The sequence below is a fragment of the Sorghum bicolor genome, chromosome 7 (assembly GCF_000003195.3).
Source record: "Sorghum bicolor cultivar BTx623 chromosome 7, Sorghum_bicolor_NCBIv3, whole genome shotgun sequence".
In the NCBI taxonomy this organism is placed as follows: Eukaryota; Viridiplantae; Streptophyta; class Magnoliopsida; order Poales; family Poaceae; genus Sorghum; species Sorghum bicolor.
In genome coordinates this window covers 30728322-30746881 of record NC_012876.2, presented here as the reverse complement: position 1 = coordinate 30746881, position 18560 = coordinate 30728322, and positions in this window count along the sequence as shown.

The window sequence follows — 18560 nt, the reverse complement described above, 5'->3', positions numbered from 1 at the left end:
CAGCCGGATCCCAAGGGAAAAGGGCCATCGGCAGATGTTAACATGGTATTCATGTTGCCGATGGAGTTTCTTGCACCATCCAGTGATGATGAGGAGCTGGATTTTTCTGACCAGATAGCTCAGTTGGCTATGGATCCAATGACGGCTATCTTTGAAAAGCCTGCCGACAATGAAAGGCAGCATCTTAAAGCTCTGTTCATCAACGGAAGAATTGATGGGCAGCCGATGACCAAGATATTAGTTGATGGTGGGGCTGCTATTAACATCATGTCGTATGCAGTCTATCGGAAACTTGGGAAAGGAGATCAAGATTTGACCAAGACCGATATGATGCTAAAGGACTTTGAAGGAAATGTGTCTCCGGTTAAGGGGGCAATATGCGTCGAGTTGACCATCGGTAGCAAAACCTTGCCGACAACGTTCTTCGTGATCAGTGGAAAAGGTGCTTACAATCTGCTACTAGGGAGAGACTGGATCCATGCCAATTGTTGCATCCCATCAACAATGCACCAATGCTTGGTTCAGTGGGTAGGTGACAAGATCGAGATTGTCCCGGGAGATTCTTCTTATGTCATTGCGTCGACAGAGGCGGATACTTATGAGAGAACTAGGTGCATCTCAGGGGAGATTTGGGAGAAAGATTTCCTCAAAGTTGCCGATTATGAAATTCCATCGATCCAAGCAGTCGGTTTTGAGGAGTTTTAATGGATAGGTTCGCCGATGATGGAAAATTAGACCAGGGGTTTACATCGGCTGATGATTTAGTAGAAGTAGACATAGGTAATGGTGATAAGCCTAGACGTACTTTTATTAGTGCTAAGTTTGATTCTGAGTGTAGGCAACGATTAAGCGATTTGTTAAAGGAATATAAAGATTGCTTTGCTTGGGATTATACTGAGATGCCTGGTTTAGACCGATCGATTGTTGAACATCGGTTACCTATCAAATCTGGATTTTGACCACATCAGCAGCCAGCCCGCCGATGTAATCCTAATATTCTTCCGGATATTAAGGCTGAAATAACCAAACTTATTGAAGCTAAATTTATTCGGCAGTGTCGGTATGCCGAATGGATTTCCAATGTTGTTCCAGCTTACAAGAAAAATAGGAAGCTTCGAGTTTGCATTGATTCCACGAATCTTAATAAAGCTACGCCGATGGATGGTTACCCGATGCCGATTGCCAATTTACTAGTTGATGCTGTGGCTGGGCATCGGATCATAAGATGTCCTGGTCATGTTGGGTTGTTTGAATGGATAGTCATGACTTTTGGTTTGAAAAATGCTGGTGCTACCTATCAAAGGGCTATGAATTTTATCTTTCATGAGTTCATCGACAAGTTGGTAGAAATTTACATTGATAATGTGGTGGTTAAGTCTGAGGATTTCGCAAAGCATCTTGCCGATCTACGAAAAGTGTTGGAGTGCACGAGAAAACATGGTTTAAAGATGAACCCTAACAAGTGTGCATTTGGTGTATCGGCAGGGCAGTTTCTTGGTTTCATGGTGCATCAAAGGGGAATTGAAATTAGCAGGAGATCTATCGATGCTATTAACAAAATAGTTGCTCCTACCGACAAGACTGAGCTCCAATCTCTGATCGGTAAAATAAATTTTATCAGGCGGTTTATTTCCAATTTATCTGGTAAAATCCGTGCTTTTAGTCCTTTGCTTAAATTGAAAGCCGATCAAGAATTTATATGGGGAGAAGAGCAACAGTTGGCCTTAGATGAAATCAAGAGATATTTGACAAATCCTCCAGTCTTGATTCCACCTCAACAAGGAAAGCCCTTCAAATTATATTTGTCTACCGATGGGATGGTCATCGATTCGGCTTTGATTCAAGAATTTGAAGGGAAGGAGCGTGTAATTTACTATTTAAGCAGAAGATTGATTGATGCTGAGACCAGGTATTTGGTGTCGACGAAAGCTAGTCGGCAGTCTACCTTGGGGTATACCCATGGTAGTAGTTTATCGGTAGACGGTGCGCAAACTACGAACTCGATGGTGACGCAAGACACGGACAAGCTTTTTATCCAGGTTCGGCCGCCGAGTTGGCGTAATACCTACGTCCTGCGTCTGGTTGTATTGGATTGTGTTGAGAGATAATCTGTCCTAGGGGGGGTCCCTTGCCCCTCCTTATATAGTCTGGAGGGTAGGGTTACAGATCTGGAAACTAATCCTAGTCGGTTACAATTGCCATAGATAACTTGATATCAATTCCTATTCTAACCGACTAGAATCCTGCTTGATCTCCACGTCTTGTTTCCTTGCGCGAAACTCCGAGCTGTCGGATCAAGCCTTGAACTCGTCTCGTAGTGAGCCAAACTTCCTGGCTGAAGTCTAGCCGTAAGGGTATAGGGGTTTATACCCCCACAGCTAGTCCCCGAGCACCATGTATTGTGATGCAACACGCCGTCTTGAGCTTCTTCGATCAGCGAGGCTTGGCGTCTTCAATAAGTGGGGAGATCGCCCAAGCAGTTGCAGCGGTTCCTTGACCAACTCGAAAGACAGTTGATTAACATTGACATCGAAGAGGCAGGTTGTTCGAAGAATGCATGGTGCTCTTAAAAAAAATTTCTTTCCTGGTGAAGTGTGCCCACTTTACCTTTTTGAAAGGTAAAAGCATCAAAAAAGCAAACAAATTCACCGCTAGGTGAAGTGTGCCCACTTAGTCCCCGAGCCTGGTCGTAGGTGACGTAGGCACGTGGTGCCAGGGTCAAAAGAAAATTCCCCAAAGTAGTTTTGAGACTGAGATGCATCGCTAGATGCATCGTACCGATGTAGTCCCCGAGCTTGCTGGAAGGCGAATTATGAGCCTTGTAGCAAGGTCTAAAGTGAATTTACCAGTCCCCAAGCATGTCATGCTCGCCTGCAATTGAAAAGAACAATCGACCAGTCCCCAAGCACTTAGTGTGCTTCTTGGAATTATATGTTGCTATACTGTTCGACCGGTCCCCGAGCGTGGAGTGCTCAGTGGTCGGTGCATGCTTTAAAGCTTTGAGCTGATAGACTGGGCGACCAGTCCCCGAGCGTCGAGTGCTCGATGGTCGGTGCAGTCCTTGAAGTTCCGAGCTGATAGACTGGGCGACCAGTCCCCGAGCGTCGAGTGCTCGGTGGTCGGTGCAGTCCCAGAGTTCTGAGCGGATAGACTGGGCGACCAGTCCCCGAGCGTCGAGTGCTCGGTGGTCGGTGCAGTCCCGGAGTTCCGAGCTGATAGACTGGGCGACCAGTCCCCGAGCGTCGAGTGCTCGGTGGTCGATGCAGTCCCCGGATTGTTGACTCACTGGCGTATGTGTCTTCTTACTTCTGAAAAGATCTTTCCAGTTAAAGTTGACGTGACGAGGTCTCCTGATGATATGTCAGACGGATGCATGAAAAGTTGCACCTGGCAACTGTACAACCGCTCTTTGCATGGTTTGAGAAAAGGAAACCATTAATTGGTACGAAAACTCCGCCGCATTAATTGTCTATAATCATTGTAAACCGAAACGCCGCGTCCGCCGCATGGCCTGCCGACTTCCCGAGAATACAGGAAGTGGGCGAGGTGGAGTCGCGGGTTTATAAGGGCCTAATAGGTCCGCCTGTACCGCTTCGCCTGCCATTGCCTTCGAACCTTCCGCTCTCATCTTCTCCAATCTCCTGCATCTTCCTAACTCCAGCCCACATTCGCATCTCTAATGGCGAAGAGCGACTCCAGGAAGAGGGCCGAACTGATGGCCAAGGAGTGGAAGAAGTCTCGCAGCACCACAAAATCTCTTGGTGACCTCGTCGATATGGGCCTTCTGCACGGCGCAGAGCTCGGCGGCTGGAGGGCACCGGAGGGGGAGAGCTACCCCGACCCTCGCGCCGGTGAGATCGTCGTTTTTGAAGATTTCGTTAAGAGGGGCTTTGGTGTTCCTGTTCATCCTTTTCTTCAAGGTCTTCTTTTGTACTATGAGATCGGGATTTGCAATCTGCACCCGAACTCAATTCTCCTTATTTCCACCTTCATCCACCTGTGCGAGGCCTATGTTGGCATAGAGCCGCACTTCGATCTTTTCCGTTATCTTTTCTGCTTGAGGAAGAAGGGAGCAGTTGGAGGCTCCAAGGTTGTAGGTGGAGTATACCTCAACCTTCGTGATGGGATGAAGAATCGCTACCTGCATTGCCCATGGAACACTTCCTTGACCGAATGGTACAGGAAGTGGTTCTACATCAGGGAGGAACCGGGCAGCTCCACGTTCTGCGACGTTGGATACATTCCTGAGAAGAGGACAAGCTGGACCGACCGCTCGGAGTTCGACGGACCAGTGGCGGATCTCATGAAGCTGATCGACTGGTCGCGCCTGGACGGGCTTGGCGTGGTCGGCAACTTCATTTGCCGCCGGGTGATGCCCTGCCAGAAGAGGGTGCACTCGGCGTACGAGTATGCCGGAAGCGCGGACCCGACCAGGATGCGGTCGGAGATCTTGGAGAAAGCGGAGGTACAACAGCTGTTAAATGAGCTGTTTAACTTCGCGGGCGGAGGCTTCATCCGTGGCAGTGATCGGGTGCAAGCCTTCAAGTTAGGACGACCAGCACCAAAGGTATGTAGCAGATTCTGTTTGATCATTCGTATATCGTCTGCAGTTGACTCATCTCTGTTGCTTTTGCAGGTCGGTGATGTCGACCGGTGCGCAGTGTATGTATCACTGGCACCGGGGATGGAAAATCCGGTGGGAGAGGTCCCGCCAGAGGAGGACGCTGCTCGGTGTACTCATTACACCAGCAGTGAGGAAGACCGAGCCCGCCCCGTCCCGACCTCCGAGGAGAGGGTTGCGGGGAAAAGGCCATTGCCGCCAGATCCCTTGCCGACACCGGAGCTGCCGGCAGATCTACCGGCGGAGAGCAGCCAAGCACCGAAGCGTCGTCGGCTCGTGCGGATCGTCGACGACGACGACGACGAGGAGGCTGCGCCGTCGTTGGTTCGACGGCCTCGGAGCCGCCCAGACACTGCGCCGGTCGCCACTGATCGAGTGGCCAGCGGCGCCGCTGCCCCGCAAGTTGCCGAGACGGGGGCACAGGTGCCGACCGGCCAGGCAAGGAGGAGGTTCACCGCGACCCACCGTCGGTCAGACCTGTAAGTGTTCGACTTACGTATTTTGGACTCCTCTCTCTCTTTTTTTTTTAACTTTTGTTCCTGTAGTGCGGCATCGGATGTCGACCCTGGCCAAACTGCCAGCCAGGGAACGGGCGAGCCTGCCCGCGGTTCTGGGGATGCGGCCCCCCAGACCACAGAGCAGCCAACAGCTGCAGTCGCGCCTGGGAGCACCGAGGGGCTCCCAAGCGCGGCGCCGACTACAACAAGCAGCCCGACCAGGGCTGGAGAGGCTCCCCCAACTGACTCCTCAGAGAAGGGAAGATCTCCGACCGCTCCTCCTGCCGGGGGGAGTGAAGTCCCCCCGCCGCCCCGAGCAGGAGCCTCTTCGGCTGCGGGCTCCCCAGGTCTGGTCCAAGGGCCAGTAATGCCTGGGACCACCACCGGGGGTGACGCAGCACAAGAGGAGGAAACCCGGGCGGCCTCCGATGACGAGGTGGAAGAGATCGAGGGTCGTCCCCGTGATGGCCGCCAACACGTGTATGTGTGGCGCCAACGCGGGGATCACTTTATCGGTCATGAGGAGCTCGCCGAGACCGAAGAGGCCGCCAGGGTGGAGCGCGCGGCCAAGCGCCTTGTCGACGAAGTCAAGGTAAGCGGCTCTTTGTACTGCTGCGCATTCTTTTGCCTTGTCTTGCATGGTCGTTATATGCTTGCTTTGTAGGACGTAATGAAAACGGCAAAGTACCGGAAACGGTGCTTTGACCAGATAGAAGGTGTCATGGCCGAGAACAAGGCCCTTGCCGCGGAGGTAGACCGGTTGCGCGCGGAGGTCGGGGAGAAGGTGGTCGAGATGAGTGCCGAAAAGGAGCGTCGTCTCGACCTCGCTCGTCGTCTGGCCGACCAGTACCGGCTGCAGGAAGGTTAGTCACACGCTCCAAGCAGCTTCGCGTACTTGTATAGTTTGCTTTGCTGACCAGTTTAGGATTCACGCAGACTTGGAGGAGGAGGTGGCGAGCCTCCAACAAGAGAAGGAGCAGCTCAGCCAACAGCTCGCCGGTGCGCTGGAGTCCGGGCGGCGAGCAGAAGAGGAATTGGGTCGAAAAGACCGGGAGCTATCTGGTAATGGGTGCCGCCTTGTTGGTTGCTGCCTGCCCCTTTATTTGTCTGGTATGCCGAAAGTAACGTTTCGTTTCGTTTGCAGTGCTCAAGGTGAACACCAAAAAGCACCTGGATGACCTGATCAAGGACCGGGACTCCTGGAAGGTCAACTGTTGCAGGATCTGGAAAGGAGTGTCCCCGGTCCTAGACCTGATCAGTCCCGAGCTCCCGGAGAGCCAGCCCCGCGCGCCGCAGTGGACCCCGGTCGAGAAGGCGCAACGGGCGTGGGACTGGCTCCAGCAGTTTGTGAAGGACGCCGGGGAGTTTGCCGGTGCGCACGTCCTCAGCATGGTGCGCGCCCACTACCCCCTGGTCGACTTGAGCAGGCTGGAGAAGGGGTACCCGAAGGATGTCGGCCCACAGGAAGCGGACGAACTTCGGGGTAATCTGCTGGACTTGTCGTCGACAGTGATCGGCGACATCAATCTGTGCGGAATGGCCACTCCTCCAGACCAGCCGAGCTCAGATAGGTCGGCCAGGGAGTTGTCGGGCGCGTCCGTTGCGGGAGATGGGCGGTCGACGCCTGCGGTCTCGACCAGCCAGGCGCCGGTGGCCCCGACCCCTTCGTCCGGGCAGCAGGGCCAGGCGGGTGATCAGCCCGAGCAGCCAGGCCAATAAAGTAGTCTGTAGGAATAGACTAGTGTTTGCCCGTCAGGGTATTTATTGTAAACTTTGTATGTAAAGTTTGTAATAAAGTTTGCTTTTTGTCATGACTGTTGTTTTGAGCGCTGTAAGAATATCTGAGTGACGTGTCACCGTATTTGTCTTGGTTGTCGCTAAGAGCATCCGTTGCAGGAATTTTGCCGAGTGCTGTGTGTGACAAGGTATGGGCCAAAAATAGAGAATTTCATTATCAAAAATTATAAGATACTTACAAAAGAAAGTCATTAAAACTTTATGGATAGAAACGTCGCAGTTTGTCGATGTGCCAAGAGTTAGGCACTCGTGTTCCGTCTGGGTATGCCAATCTGTAGGACGTAGGTCGTGTGACCTCGGTCACCACGAAGGGTCCTTCCCAGGGAGTGGATAGCTTGTGCATTCCCTCCTGGCTTGTTTTCCATCGAAGCACCAGATCGCCGACCACGAAAGAACGGTCCTTGACATTCCTGTTGTAGTATCGCCTGACTGCTGCGAGATATTTTGCTGTTCGGAGACACGACACTAAACGCTTTTCCTCCATGCAATTGATTTCGAGTCCTCTGGCGTTGTCGGCGGTCGCCTGGTCGAAGTGCTCGATTCTAGGAGATCCGAAGTGTATGTCGGACGGCAAGACCGCCTCTGCACCGTACACCATGAAGTAGGGAGACACCCCTGTGTTTCGACTGGTCTGAGTTCGGAGGCCCCAGACCACAGCCGGCAATTCTTTCATCCATCGACCGGGTGCTCTGTCGTTTTCGGTGTACAGCCTTTTCTTTAGGGCGTCAACGATCATTCCGTTAGCACGTTCAACTTGACCGTTGGCACGTGGATGTGCCACTGACACATATTTTACGACTATGCCTCTGTCATCGCAGAAATCCCAAAAAGTGGTGCCAGTAAACTGAGTGCCCAGGTCGGTGATTATGCTGTTCGGAATGCCGAATCTGTGTATGATTTGATTGAGGAACTCTACAGCCTTCTCGGAGGTTGCCTTGACCAGGGGCATGTATTCAATCCACTTGGAGAACTTGTCGATTAACACGAAGACAAACTTGAAATTGCCCGGGGCTGGTTTAAATGGTCCGATCTTGTCGAGCCCCCAGCAAGCAAAGGGCCAAGACGACGGGATGGTTTGAATTTCATGGGCAGGTACGTGGGTCCTCTTAGCGAAAAACTGACATCCTTCGCAATGCCGAACCAGTTTTTCTGCGTCGCTGACCGTGGTTGGCCAATAAAAACCTGCTCGGAAAGCCTTTCCGACCAGCGTTCTAGATGCGGCGTGGTTGCCGCAGGATCCGGCGTGTATGTCTTCCAAGAGCTTGATACCATCATCTTGGGGTATGCACTTGAGCAGTACTTCGGAGCTTGCGTTTTTCCGCATGAGTTTTCCGTCGACCAGGATGTAGTTCTTTGATCGTCGGATGAGACGCTCGTTCTCTGTTTTGTCCTGAAAGCCAGTCCCGTCTGATATGTATTTGATGAACGGGGTACGCCAGTCACGCCCACCGTTTGTCGGAGTGGCGTCATCTATGAGCATTGCCTCGGTGGGTTGTTTGTCGACCAGGGGGGAGCCTACGCTCGGCTCATGGATGTCCTGGACGAAAATACCCCGCGGGATTTGGGCCCGAGATGAGCCTAACTTTGACAACGCATCTGCTGCTTGGTTCTTATCCCGGACCACGTGGATGTACTCTATGCCATAGAAGTTAGTTTCCCATTTGCGAATTTCTTTGCAGTAGAGATCCATCTTCTCGTGGGTTGCGTCCCACTCCTTGTTGAGCTGGTTGATGACCAAAGCGGAGTCGCCGTAGACATAGAGGCGCTTGACCCCCAGTTCAACGGCTAGTCGTATGCTATGTAAGCATGCTTCGTATTCGGCGACATTGTTTGACGCCGGAAAAAGGATCCGAAGGACATAGCGGAGTTTGTCCTTGTTTGGTGATACGAACAATATCCCAGCGCCTGCACCGTTGATGTTCAAGGACCCATCAAAGAACATTGACCAGTGGTCTGAGACATCTGGAACGGAAGGCTCGTTGAGATCCGTCCATTCGGCAATGAAATCGACCAGGGCTTGAGACTTGACAGTGGTGCGACTCTGGAACTCTAGGGAAAATGGACATAATTCCATTGCCCATTTCACGATTCTGCCATTGGCGTCTTTATTGCGCAGGATGTCCCCGAGAGGAAAGCTGGTTGTCACCAGGACTCGATGGCCGTTGAAGTAGTGCTTCAGCTTTCTTGACGTTATCAGGATGGCGTATATAAGCTTCTGTATTTGTGGGTACCTGGCCTTGGATTCGTTTAAAACTTCACTTATGAAGTAAACGGGTCTCTGGACCTTGAAGACGTGACCTGGTTCATCTCGCTCGACCACTATTGCCGTGGAAACAACCCTGTCGGTTGCAACAATGTAAAGGAGTAGGTCTTCATTGGGCTGAGGCGCTGTGAGGACAGGCGGTGAAGTGAGGAAGGTCTTAAGCTGAGTGAACGCAGCGTCGGCTTCTTCTGTCCAGGAGAATTTTTCTGACGCTTTCAGTAGTTTGAAGAAAGGGAGGCCTTTTTCTCCCAGCCTTGAGATGAAACGACTGAGGGCGGCCATGCATCCGGTTAGCTTCTGAATATCCTTGACGTTCTTCGGTGGTCGCATGTCGAGTACGGCTTTGACTTTTGAAGGGTTTGGTCGTATGCCGTCGCAACTGACGACGTTGCCGAGCAGTAGACCGGAAGGAACGCCGAAAATGCATTTCTTGGGGTTGAGCTTCCACTTGTACCTATTGAGTGCCTTGAAGGTTCGGTCTAAGTTGTCGATTAGGGTGCTCGCGTCCCTTGTTTTTACGACCACGTCGTCCACATAGGCCTCGACGAGGTCATCGCGAATCTCGTCGTGGAGGCATTGCTGGATGGCCCTTTGATAAGTGGCCCCGGCGTTTTTAAGTCCGAAAGACATGGTAGTGTAACAGTATGCGCCGAAGGGTGTGATGAAGGATGTTTTGATCTGATCTTCTTCCTTTAACGAGATCTGGTGATAACCAGAGTAGCAATCTAGAAAGGAGAGGAGTTCGCATCCGGCCGTTGAGTCGACCACCTCGTCGATGCGAGGAAGACCAAAAGGATCTTTAGGACAGTGTTTGTTGAGATCGGTGTAATCAACGCACATTCTCCATTCATTATTCTTTTTGCGTACAAGAACCGGATTGGCGAGCCAATCGGGATGATATACTTCTTTTATGAATCCGGCTGCTAGAAGCCGTGTTATTTCTGTCCTAATAGCCTCCTTTTTGTCACGAGCGAACCGTCGCAGTTTTTGCTTGATTGGTCTTGCGGTCTTCGAGACGTTTAAGGAGTGCTCGATCAGGTTTCGTGGGACACCGGGCATGTCTGCGGGTTTCCATGCGAAAACGCTCACGTTGTCCCTTAGAAACCTGACGAGCGCGTCTTCCTATTTTGGATCCAGGTTAGCCCCGATGAGGGCTGTCTTCTCGGGGTTGCCTTCGACCAGCTGCACTTCTTTGTACTCCTTGGATTTCGAATTCTTTCTGGCTGTCTCCTGCTCAGGTAATCGGAGCTGGTCGGGGGGCAGCTGTGCGGCTTGGTTTGCTGTTTCCGCCATGCGGATTGAGAGGTCAATTGCCTCGGTGATCTTGAAGCTTTCTTCTTCGCAGGTGTACGCAGTGTAGACGTTGCCTCTGATGGTTAGGACACCCTTCTCCGTGGGCATCTTAAGCACTAGGTATGAGTAGTGCGGGACTGCCATGAACTTTGTCAGCGATGGGCGGCCCAGTATGGCATGGTAGGTCCCGTCGAAGTCCGCGACTACGAAGTTGATGAACTCCGTCCGGAAGTGATCGGGTGTGCCGAATTGGACAGGCAATGTTATCTGTCCGAGGGGCACCGAACTTTGACCTGGCAAAACACCCCAGAATTGGGCGTCGTAAGGTTTTAGTTGCGCCGGTGATATCTTGAGGGCGGGCAGGCTGTTGCGGAAGAGGATGTCGATGGAGCTTCCCCCGTCCACGAGCACGCGCTCGAATCTGATGCTATTGATGCAGGGATCAAGAATCAGTGGGAAACGACCCGGCTCTGGGATAGCAGCCCACTGGTCCTTCCTGCTGAACGAGATCTCCCTGTGGGACCACGCGGGAAATTTCGGATCTGCGATCAGCCCGTCCGTGCTGTCTATGTTGAGGCAGGCTCTCTTTAACAGCTTTCTTTCTCGCTTGGACTCAGTGGAGACCTTGCCCCCGAAAATGGAGTGGACCACGTCGGTGGGGCTGACGTATTGGTGTCGGGGGTCCCTGTCTTGGTCCTCATCCTCATCTTCGTGGTCGTGCCCGTCGCGCTTGTTATTTTTCTTGGCGGTGTCCTCTTGGGCGGCCCGCCGTGTATAGATACTTTTGAGGACGCGGCACTCCTCCATGGTATGGTTAGACTTTGGGTGTAGCTGGCACGGTCCCTTCAACGTTTTGTTGTAGTCGTCTTGGTAGTCCCGTCGTCCATTGGGACGTTTGACTGTATTTACTTCGTGGTCGTATTCGCGAGGGCGCTTTCCTCTGAAGTCGTCGCGGCTGTCGCGCCGCCGATCCCAACCCTCTCGGTGATCACGGTTGTCGGAGCGGCGGTGATTTCTGTTGTCGTAGCGACCACGACCGTCATCTCGCCGGGAGGGCTGGTCGGGGCCTCTCGCATCGTCTCGGATTAGTTTTTCTGCGTCATCAGCATCGGCGTAATTTTTGGCCGTGGCGAGGAGCTCTGCTACCGTTGATGGGCGCTTACGCAACAGCTTGTTCCTCAGCGCTTCATGGAAACGCAAGCCCTTGATAAAGGCTGATATGGCCTCGTCATGAGAAATCTTCGGGATTTTGAGGCGCATATCCGAGAATCGTCGGATGTAATCGCGCAGAGGTTCATTCTTCCTGTCTCTTATCCTTTCAAGGTCATACTTGTTTCCGGGCTGCTCGCATGTGGCGATGAAGTTGTCGATGAAAGCCTGTCGTAGCTCTTCCCAAGAATCGAAGGAGTCCTCGGGCAAGCCGAGAAGCCACTGATGACCAGCCTGGTCGAGGACTACGGGGAAGTAGTTAGCCATGACGTGCTCATCTCCTGCCGCTGATCGGACGGCGATTTCATAGAGAGTGATCCAGTTCTCTGGATTTTCCTTGCCATCGTATTTTTTAAGTTTTTCGAGTTTGAAATTGCGGGGCCACACGACCTGGCGGAGGTGTGAGGAGAACTGCCTTAGGCCCGGAGGACCGTGAGTTGCATCGTACTCGATGCGGCGCAGGTTTTCGTGGACTGCCCTCTCTGCGGCGCGCCTGTTGATGCGGTCCCGGGCATCTTTGGGAGGGATGTTGTGGCGGAGATCCCTGTGTTGATTTTCTTCTTGGCCGCGTGCGCGGTTCTGCTGGCAGCGGCCATCGGCGTCCCGACCACCATCGTCGCGCCGTGAGTCCCCTCGATGGTTGTCGGGGGAGCGGCTGCGGCGACGCCTGCTGGGTGAGGCCCGGCTACGATTAGTCTGGTCGGAGGCGGCTTCCGTATAAGAAACGTCCTGGACTCTCTTGAGCAGAGTGGTTGTCTGTCCCATTGCGGTGATCAGGTGTGCTCGGATGCTGGTCCGGACTCCCTGGCATTCGGGGGTGTCAGGAAGCCGATCCAGGTTGGCCATGGCGACAGCCACGTTGGCGCTTGGCGTTTTGTAGACCGGCCGGTCCCCGACCATGTCAAAGGCATCGTTGAGGTTACTTGGTGGCATCTGTTGTTGCTCGTCCGCACGCCGTCGGGCGCGATCGGCGTTACGCTGTTCGCGGAGTTGCCTCTGGTCATCTGTTTCTCCGTCAACAGCCGGTTCGTCGGCACTGACATTGAACACAATATCCCCTCGCCGGGGGGGGGAATATCGGGAATCGGTCGAAACCCGGAGGGTGTGAAGGAAAATCCAGGTCGTAGCCCTCGTCTTCGGCGTTTATAACCTCGGTGGGGACGGAGCCGGTGCTTGAGTTGGTGCTGGAAACCTGGCCGTCCCGTAGCTCTCGGATGGTCACCATGTTGACATGGTGACGATTGTTCCTTGTCGGCGACCAGCCCGCTTTGCTGAAAACGGATTGGACATGCTGTGAGTAAACAGAGGCCGAGTTGTTCAGGCCGCAAGGATAGTCTTCCTTTTTGAGCTCGACGGATCGTCCTGAGGGGGTTGAGGTTATCGTCAGGGACGTTCCCAGCCGTTCGTGTGTGGCGACACGAGTTGGACGGCGGAGTTTCGAAAAATCCGCTCGAGCAGCTTGGTCGGGCCGGCGCAGAACTCCATCTATTAGTTGGGAGACTTCGAGTAGCTTGGAGTCAGCGCGATCGAGCGCTTGGAGGAGGTCCGAGCAGTCGATCTCCTTTCCCTTGTAGAGCGGGAACGGTGGTCGGGAGCTTGGTGCCGTCATGCGTGTGGTCGGAGACGGCGTGATCTCAGATTGGATCTGGATCTCTTTCGGAACCGTGGTCGCGAAGCCGCCGCTGCACGTCGTCCACGTGATCTGGCCGACGGTGAACGTGAGGCCTTCGGGCACGGTCGCGGAAGCTGGGATCGTGACCATCTTGTTCGCCGGAAAAGTTGCACGCACACCCCCTACCTGGCGCGCCACTGTCGACGAAAGCTAGTCGGCAGTCTACCTTGGGGTATACCCACGGTAGTAGTTTATCGGTAGACGGTGCGCAAACTACGAACTCGATGGTGACGCAAGACACGGACAAGCTTTTTATCCAGGTTCGGCCGCCGAGTTGGCGTAATACCTACGTCCTGCGTCTGGTTGTATTGGATTGTGTTGAGAGATAATCTGTCCTAGGGGGGGTCCCTTGCCCCTCCTTATATAGTCTGGAGGGCAGGGTTACAGATCTGGAAACTAATCCTAGTCGGTTACAATTGCCATAGATAACTTGATATCAATTCCTATTCTAACCGATTAGAATCCTGCTTGATCTCCACGTCTTGTTTCCTTGCGCGAAACTCCGAGCTGTCGGATCAAGCCTTGAACTCGTCTCGTAGTGAGCCAAACTTCCTGGCTGAAGTCTAGCCGTAAGGGTATAGGGGTTTATACCCCCACATTTGGCTATTGAGAAATTATGTTTATGCCTATATTTCTCATGCATTAAGTTGAGGCACTATTTGCTATCGGCCGAATGCACTGTTATATGCAAAGATGATGTGGTCCGATATATGCTATCTATGCCGATTATGAGTGGCAGGATCGGTAAGTGGATTTTGGCACTGTCGGAATTCGATCTGCGTTACGAATCGGCCAAAGCGGTTAAAGGACAAATTATGGCCGATTTTGTGACTCAACATCGGGGTGCAGTGGAGACTTTGGAAATTGTGCCTTAGACGCGCTTCTTTGATGGATCCACGTGTGACCGGGGGGCAGGAATCGGCATAGTATTAATTTCCCCTCAGGGAAGGAAGTATGAGTTCTCTTTGCCGATTGTTGCCACGTCAACGAATAATCAAGCGAGTATCAAGCATTGATCAAAGGGTTGGAGTTGTTAAAAGAAGTTCATGCTGATGCTGTTGAAATCTTCGGGGATTCTATGCTGGTTATAAATCAATTGGCTGGAAGTTATGAATGCCGAAGTGAAGTTCTGATAAATTATTACAAAAAGAGTATGCAACTATTAAGGGAATTCAAAGATTTCCGATTAGAGCATGTTCCTCAATTGCATGAGGAGGCTAATCGGTTGGCTCAGCATGCCTCGGGATATCAGCCCATATTGAATACAGTATCGGCAATTAGTGCCGATGATTGGAGAAAAGAAATTATTGATTATTTAAAGAATCCATCCATGAAGGTTGAGAGGCGTGTCCTGTTTCAAGCTACCGAGTATGTACTTCTCGAAGATGAGCTTTATTACAGAACAATAGATGGGATTCTTCTCAGATGCTTAGGCGATGATGAAGCTAAAATTTTGATGGGTGAAAACCATGAAGGGGTGTGTGGAGCACATCAGTCGGCTTTTAAGATGAAATGGAGGATTAGGAGGAACAGGTATTATTGGCCAACCATACTTGAAGATTGTTTTAAATATTTCAAGGGATGTCAAGGATGTCAAAATTTTGGTAATGTTCAAAGGGCACCCGCATCGGCCATGAATCCCATTATTAAACCTTGGCCGTTCCGGGGATGGGCTATTGATCTAATCGACCATATTTACCCACCATCAAGCAAATGGCATAAGTTCATCGTGGTTGCCACTGATTATTTCACCAAGTGGGTGTTGACGGTCCTTAAGTATCAAATTTAATTATCAAATAAATAAAGAAAAGGATCCAAATGAAATCAACATCTAGACTTAGGGTTTTATCTGACAGAATTCCACGAGTTTTGGTATTTGTCTATTTCTGTAGGGGGTTATCAGGAAATAAGGAAGAAAGACCCACACGTCGGGATTACATAGAGATATTAACGTGCCGCGCAATTATCTTACATCTAGAAGACTCCAGAAGCCACGAGACCGAAGCGGAGGCGAAACGGGGCCAAAGGAAGGGCGCCCGCCCTCCTGCCCTGGGCGCCCGCCCCCTCTGGGAGTCCAATCAGGACTCTGCTTTGCGGGAGATCTCCACCGACCTAAAGGATGAATCTAAACCATACAATCTATGTCGGTTTGATCCAACGGCCCATATTCACTTGAAGGGACTATAAAACCAGACCCCCTGGCCCCTGGAGGAGAGAGCCTCTCAACCCTAATTCATTATTCCTCAAGGGAGAAGAAGCCCCTAATCAAGATTAGAGCCACCACATCAATTAGATATCTAGATTAGCATAGCTACATAGGATTAGAACTAGATGGAGTCAATCTTCGATTGGTTTCCGGATCTGTCAAGAGGATTCTTGGTAATTCTCTAATTGTGCTTCTAATTGTTTTCTAATTATCTTTGTTCTTCAATATTATGAATATGACTTTGTTCTACTTCAATATATTGCTTATGACTTTGCTCTACTTGCTTATATTCAAGATTATATTGTTCTTAGTTTATCATAGTTATGTACTTGGCTTAGTTAGATTTGATCTATATACATGCTTAGGATCGTATAGCGTTTATCCATCGGATCCATGGGTAAATGATAGATATTGTGTAGGCGTGGTGCTTATACCGTATTTATCTGCGATTGTACCCAATATGCCAGATCGTGGGGTGGTTCGTGATAGTGACAGCTTCATTGATTCTTATATAGTCCCCCTCTCGTGTATTGGGTGGCAGAGCAATATTATTACAGGGGAGTGATTGCTATGTTTCTCATATTCCTTGCTAATATCACTATGCATGGGCGTAGTCTTGTCTCGCAATGATTGCTAAGTATGCTTGCACTAACTATGATATGCTAGACTATATAGTTAAGAATAACTTAGGGAATATTCTTGTAGTTCGTTCTAATACCATGCTAATGACTTTCTAGAGTATCTAATTGAGGTGCTTATCATATTTACTATGTGGCTAGCTCAGATTAGTTATCCTTGTCACTATTATTATTTCATATATCTTTTATGTGACACTAATCCCTGTATGAAGAGTTAGATATAATGTTCTCAATTACATATGCAATGATAGATGCTCAATCTCATATTCTATTCTGTAATCAATATTGATGATTGTTAATCCCTTCCCAGTGGTAAAAATATAAATAACGATACCTGGAATACTTCCTGGTTAAAATGCTACATCGATATTAATCTGTGCGCTTGCAGATCCCATTCATTATTTATTTAGAAGAGCAATTGCATATTTCAATACCGCGTCTCTTATATCATGCTGGGGATGACAACTTGGCTTAAGTGGTGTGAGGGATAGGTTTGGCATTTTTGGCACCGTTGCTAGATTTAGAGAACTTAGTCTACTTTTGGTAATGATGTTAAGAATACCCAACAAGCATTTTTGGCGCCGTTGCCGGGGAAGGTTGATTACTAATCAGGAATGGAATAAAAGATTTTGAGTTATCATTCGCATCACTAATATGATTGAGCTTATCTATTCTCTCATACAGTTTTACCCCGATATTTTTCTATTTTATCTTATGCAGGGGAATGTATGAATAGAAGACATCTTCCAGGAAATTTTGTTGACAATCCCGAAGCATTATTCAAGAAGACGAGAGCCAAGCTCAAGAAGAGATCATCAACACTTCAGCAAGAAGCTTCACCCAATCAAGAAGATCACCGGAACTTGTCTTCAGAGTTCGAAGCCATGGCGAACAAATCAATCCGCGAGTTCTCAGCTCCCACTACGGACAACATCTGCACTGGACCTGCTGCAGAGATCGACGCCAACTTTGAGCTCAAGCCTGGACTTATCAACATGGTGCAATCCAACCAGTTTTGTGGGAAGGCACACGAAGATGCTAGTGCTCATTTACAACACTTCCTGGAGATTTGCAACACATTCACCATATCAGGAGTTTCCAAAGATGCTATACTACTTCGCCTCTTCCCATTCTCACTGTTAGGAAGAGCGAAGCAGTGGTTCTACGCTACAAAGGAGAAGAATACTACGTGGGCACTCTGCTCAACAAACTTCCTAGCAAAGTTCTTTCCCATGGGCAAGACCAATGCTCTCCGTGGGAAGATTACAAGTTTTCAGCAACAAAATGATGAATCTGTTCCAGAAGCATGGGAGCGTTTTCAAGACTACATCCTAGAATGTCCCCATCATGGAATGGAGAGTTGGCTATTGATGCAGACGTTTTATCATGGGCTCGGCAACAGTGCTCGAGAGACCATGGATGCTGCAGCTAGAGGAGCATTCTTATGACTAACTATACCACAAGCCACAGCTCTTGTGGAGAAGATGGCATCCAACCAAAGCTGGAATGAAGAGAGGACCCAAACACGCAAGAGAAGTGGAGGTATGCATCAGCTGAAGGAGGTAGACATGCTGTCTGCAAAGCTAGACCTGCTCATGAAGAAGCTCGACGATAGAGCTGGAGACAAGAAGGAAGTTATGCACATCTACGACTCTCACATGACTTGTGAGGAGTGTGGAGACACTGGACACTCAGGCAACCACTGCCCTGAGATGCTTGAGGATGTGAACTACATCAACAATAACAACAACAACTACTACAACCGTCCTCAACAAAATCAAGGTTGGAATCAACAGAGGCCTAACTACTCAGGTAATTATCAAGGTAACAATTCTTACAATAATAATAATAATTTTCCACCTTTGAGAGAGTTAGTGTCTAATCAAGGAAAGCTAATGGATAACCTGTCTAAGAAATTAGCATCAAATGATAAAATGCTAGAAAATATAAATAATAGAATGAATAATTTCTCTACTGCCATCAAGAATCAAATTAGCTTTAACAAAATGATTGAATCTCAGTTAAATTACATAGCTACTGCTGTTCCTGTTACTAACCCCGGTATACCATCACAACCGGAAGGATTAGAATCTGCAAATCTTGTAGACATGTTTGATGTAGGTAATAATTGGAGTAACCCCATCACTGAATTCTCTACTGACATTCTACCGGTCAAGAGAGGCGATCCAGGACGCCCCGTCATCCCGATCTCCATCGGCATGGTGGACGTTCCAGAAGCACTCTGCGACTTTGGCTCTAGCGTCAACATTATACCTAGGGTACTCTATGAGAATTCTTGTCGAGATAATGACGAAATATGGGTTTCCCGAGCTGCACTGAGTCTTGCGGGTGCTTGGGTCACAA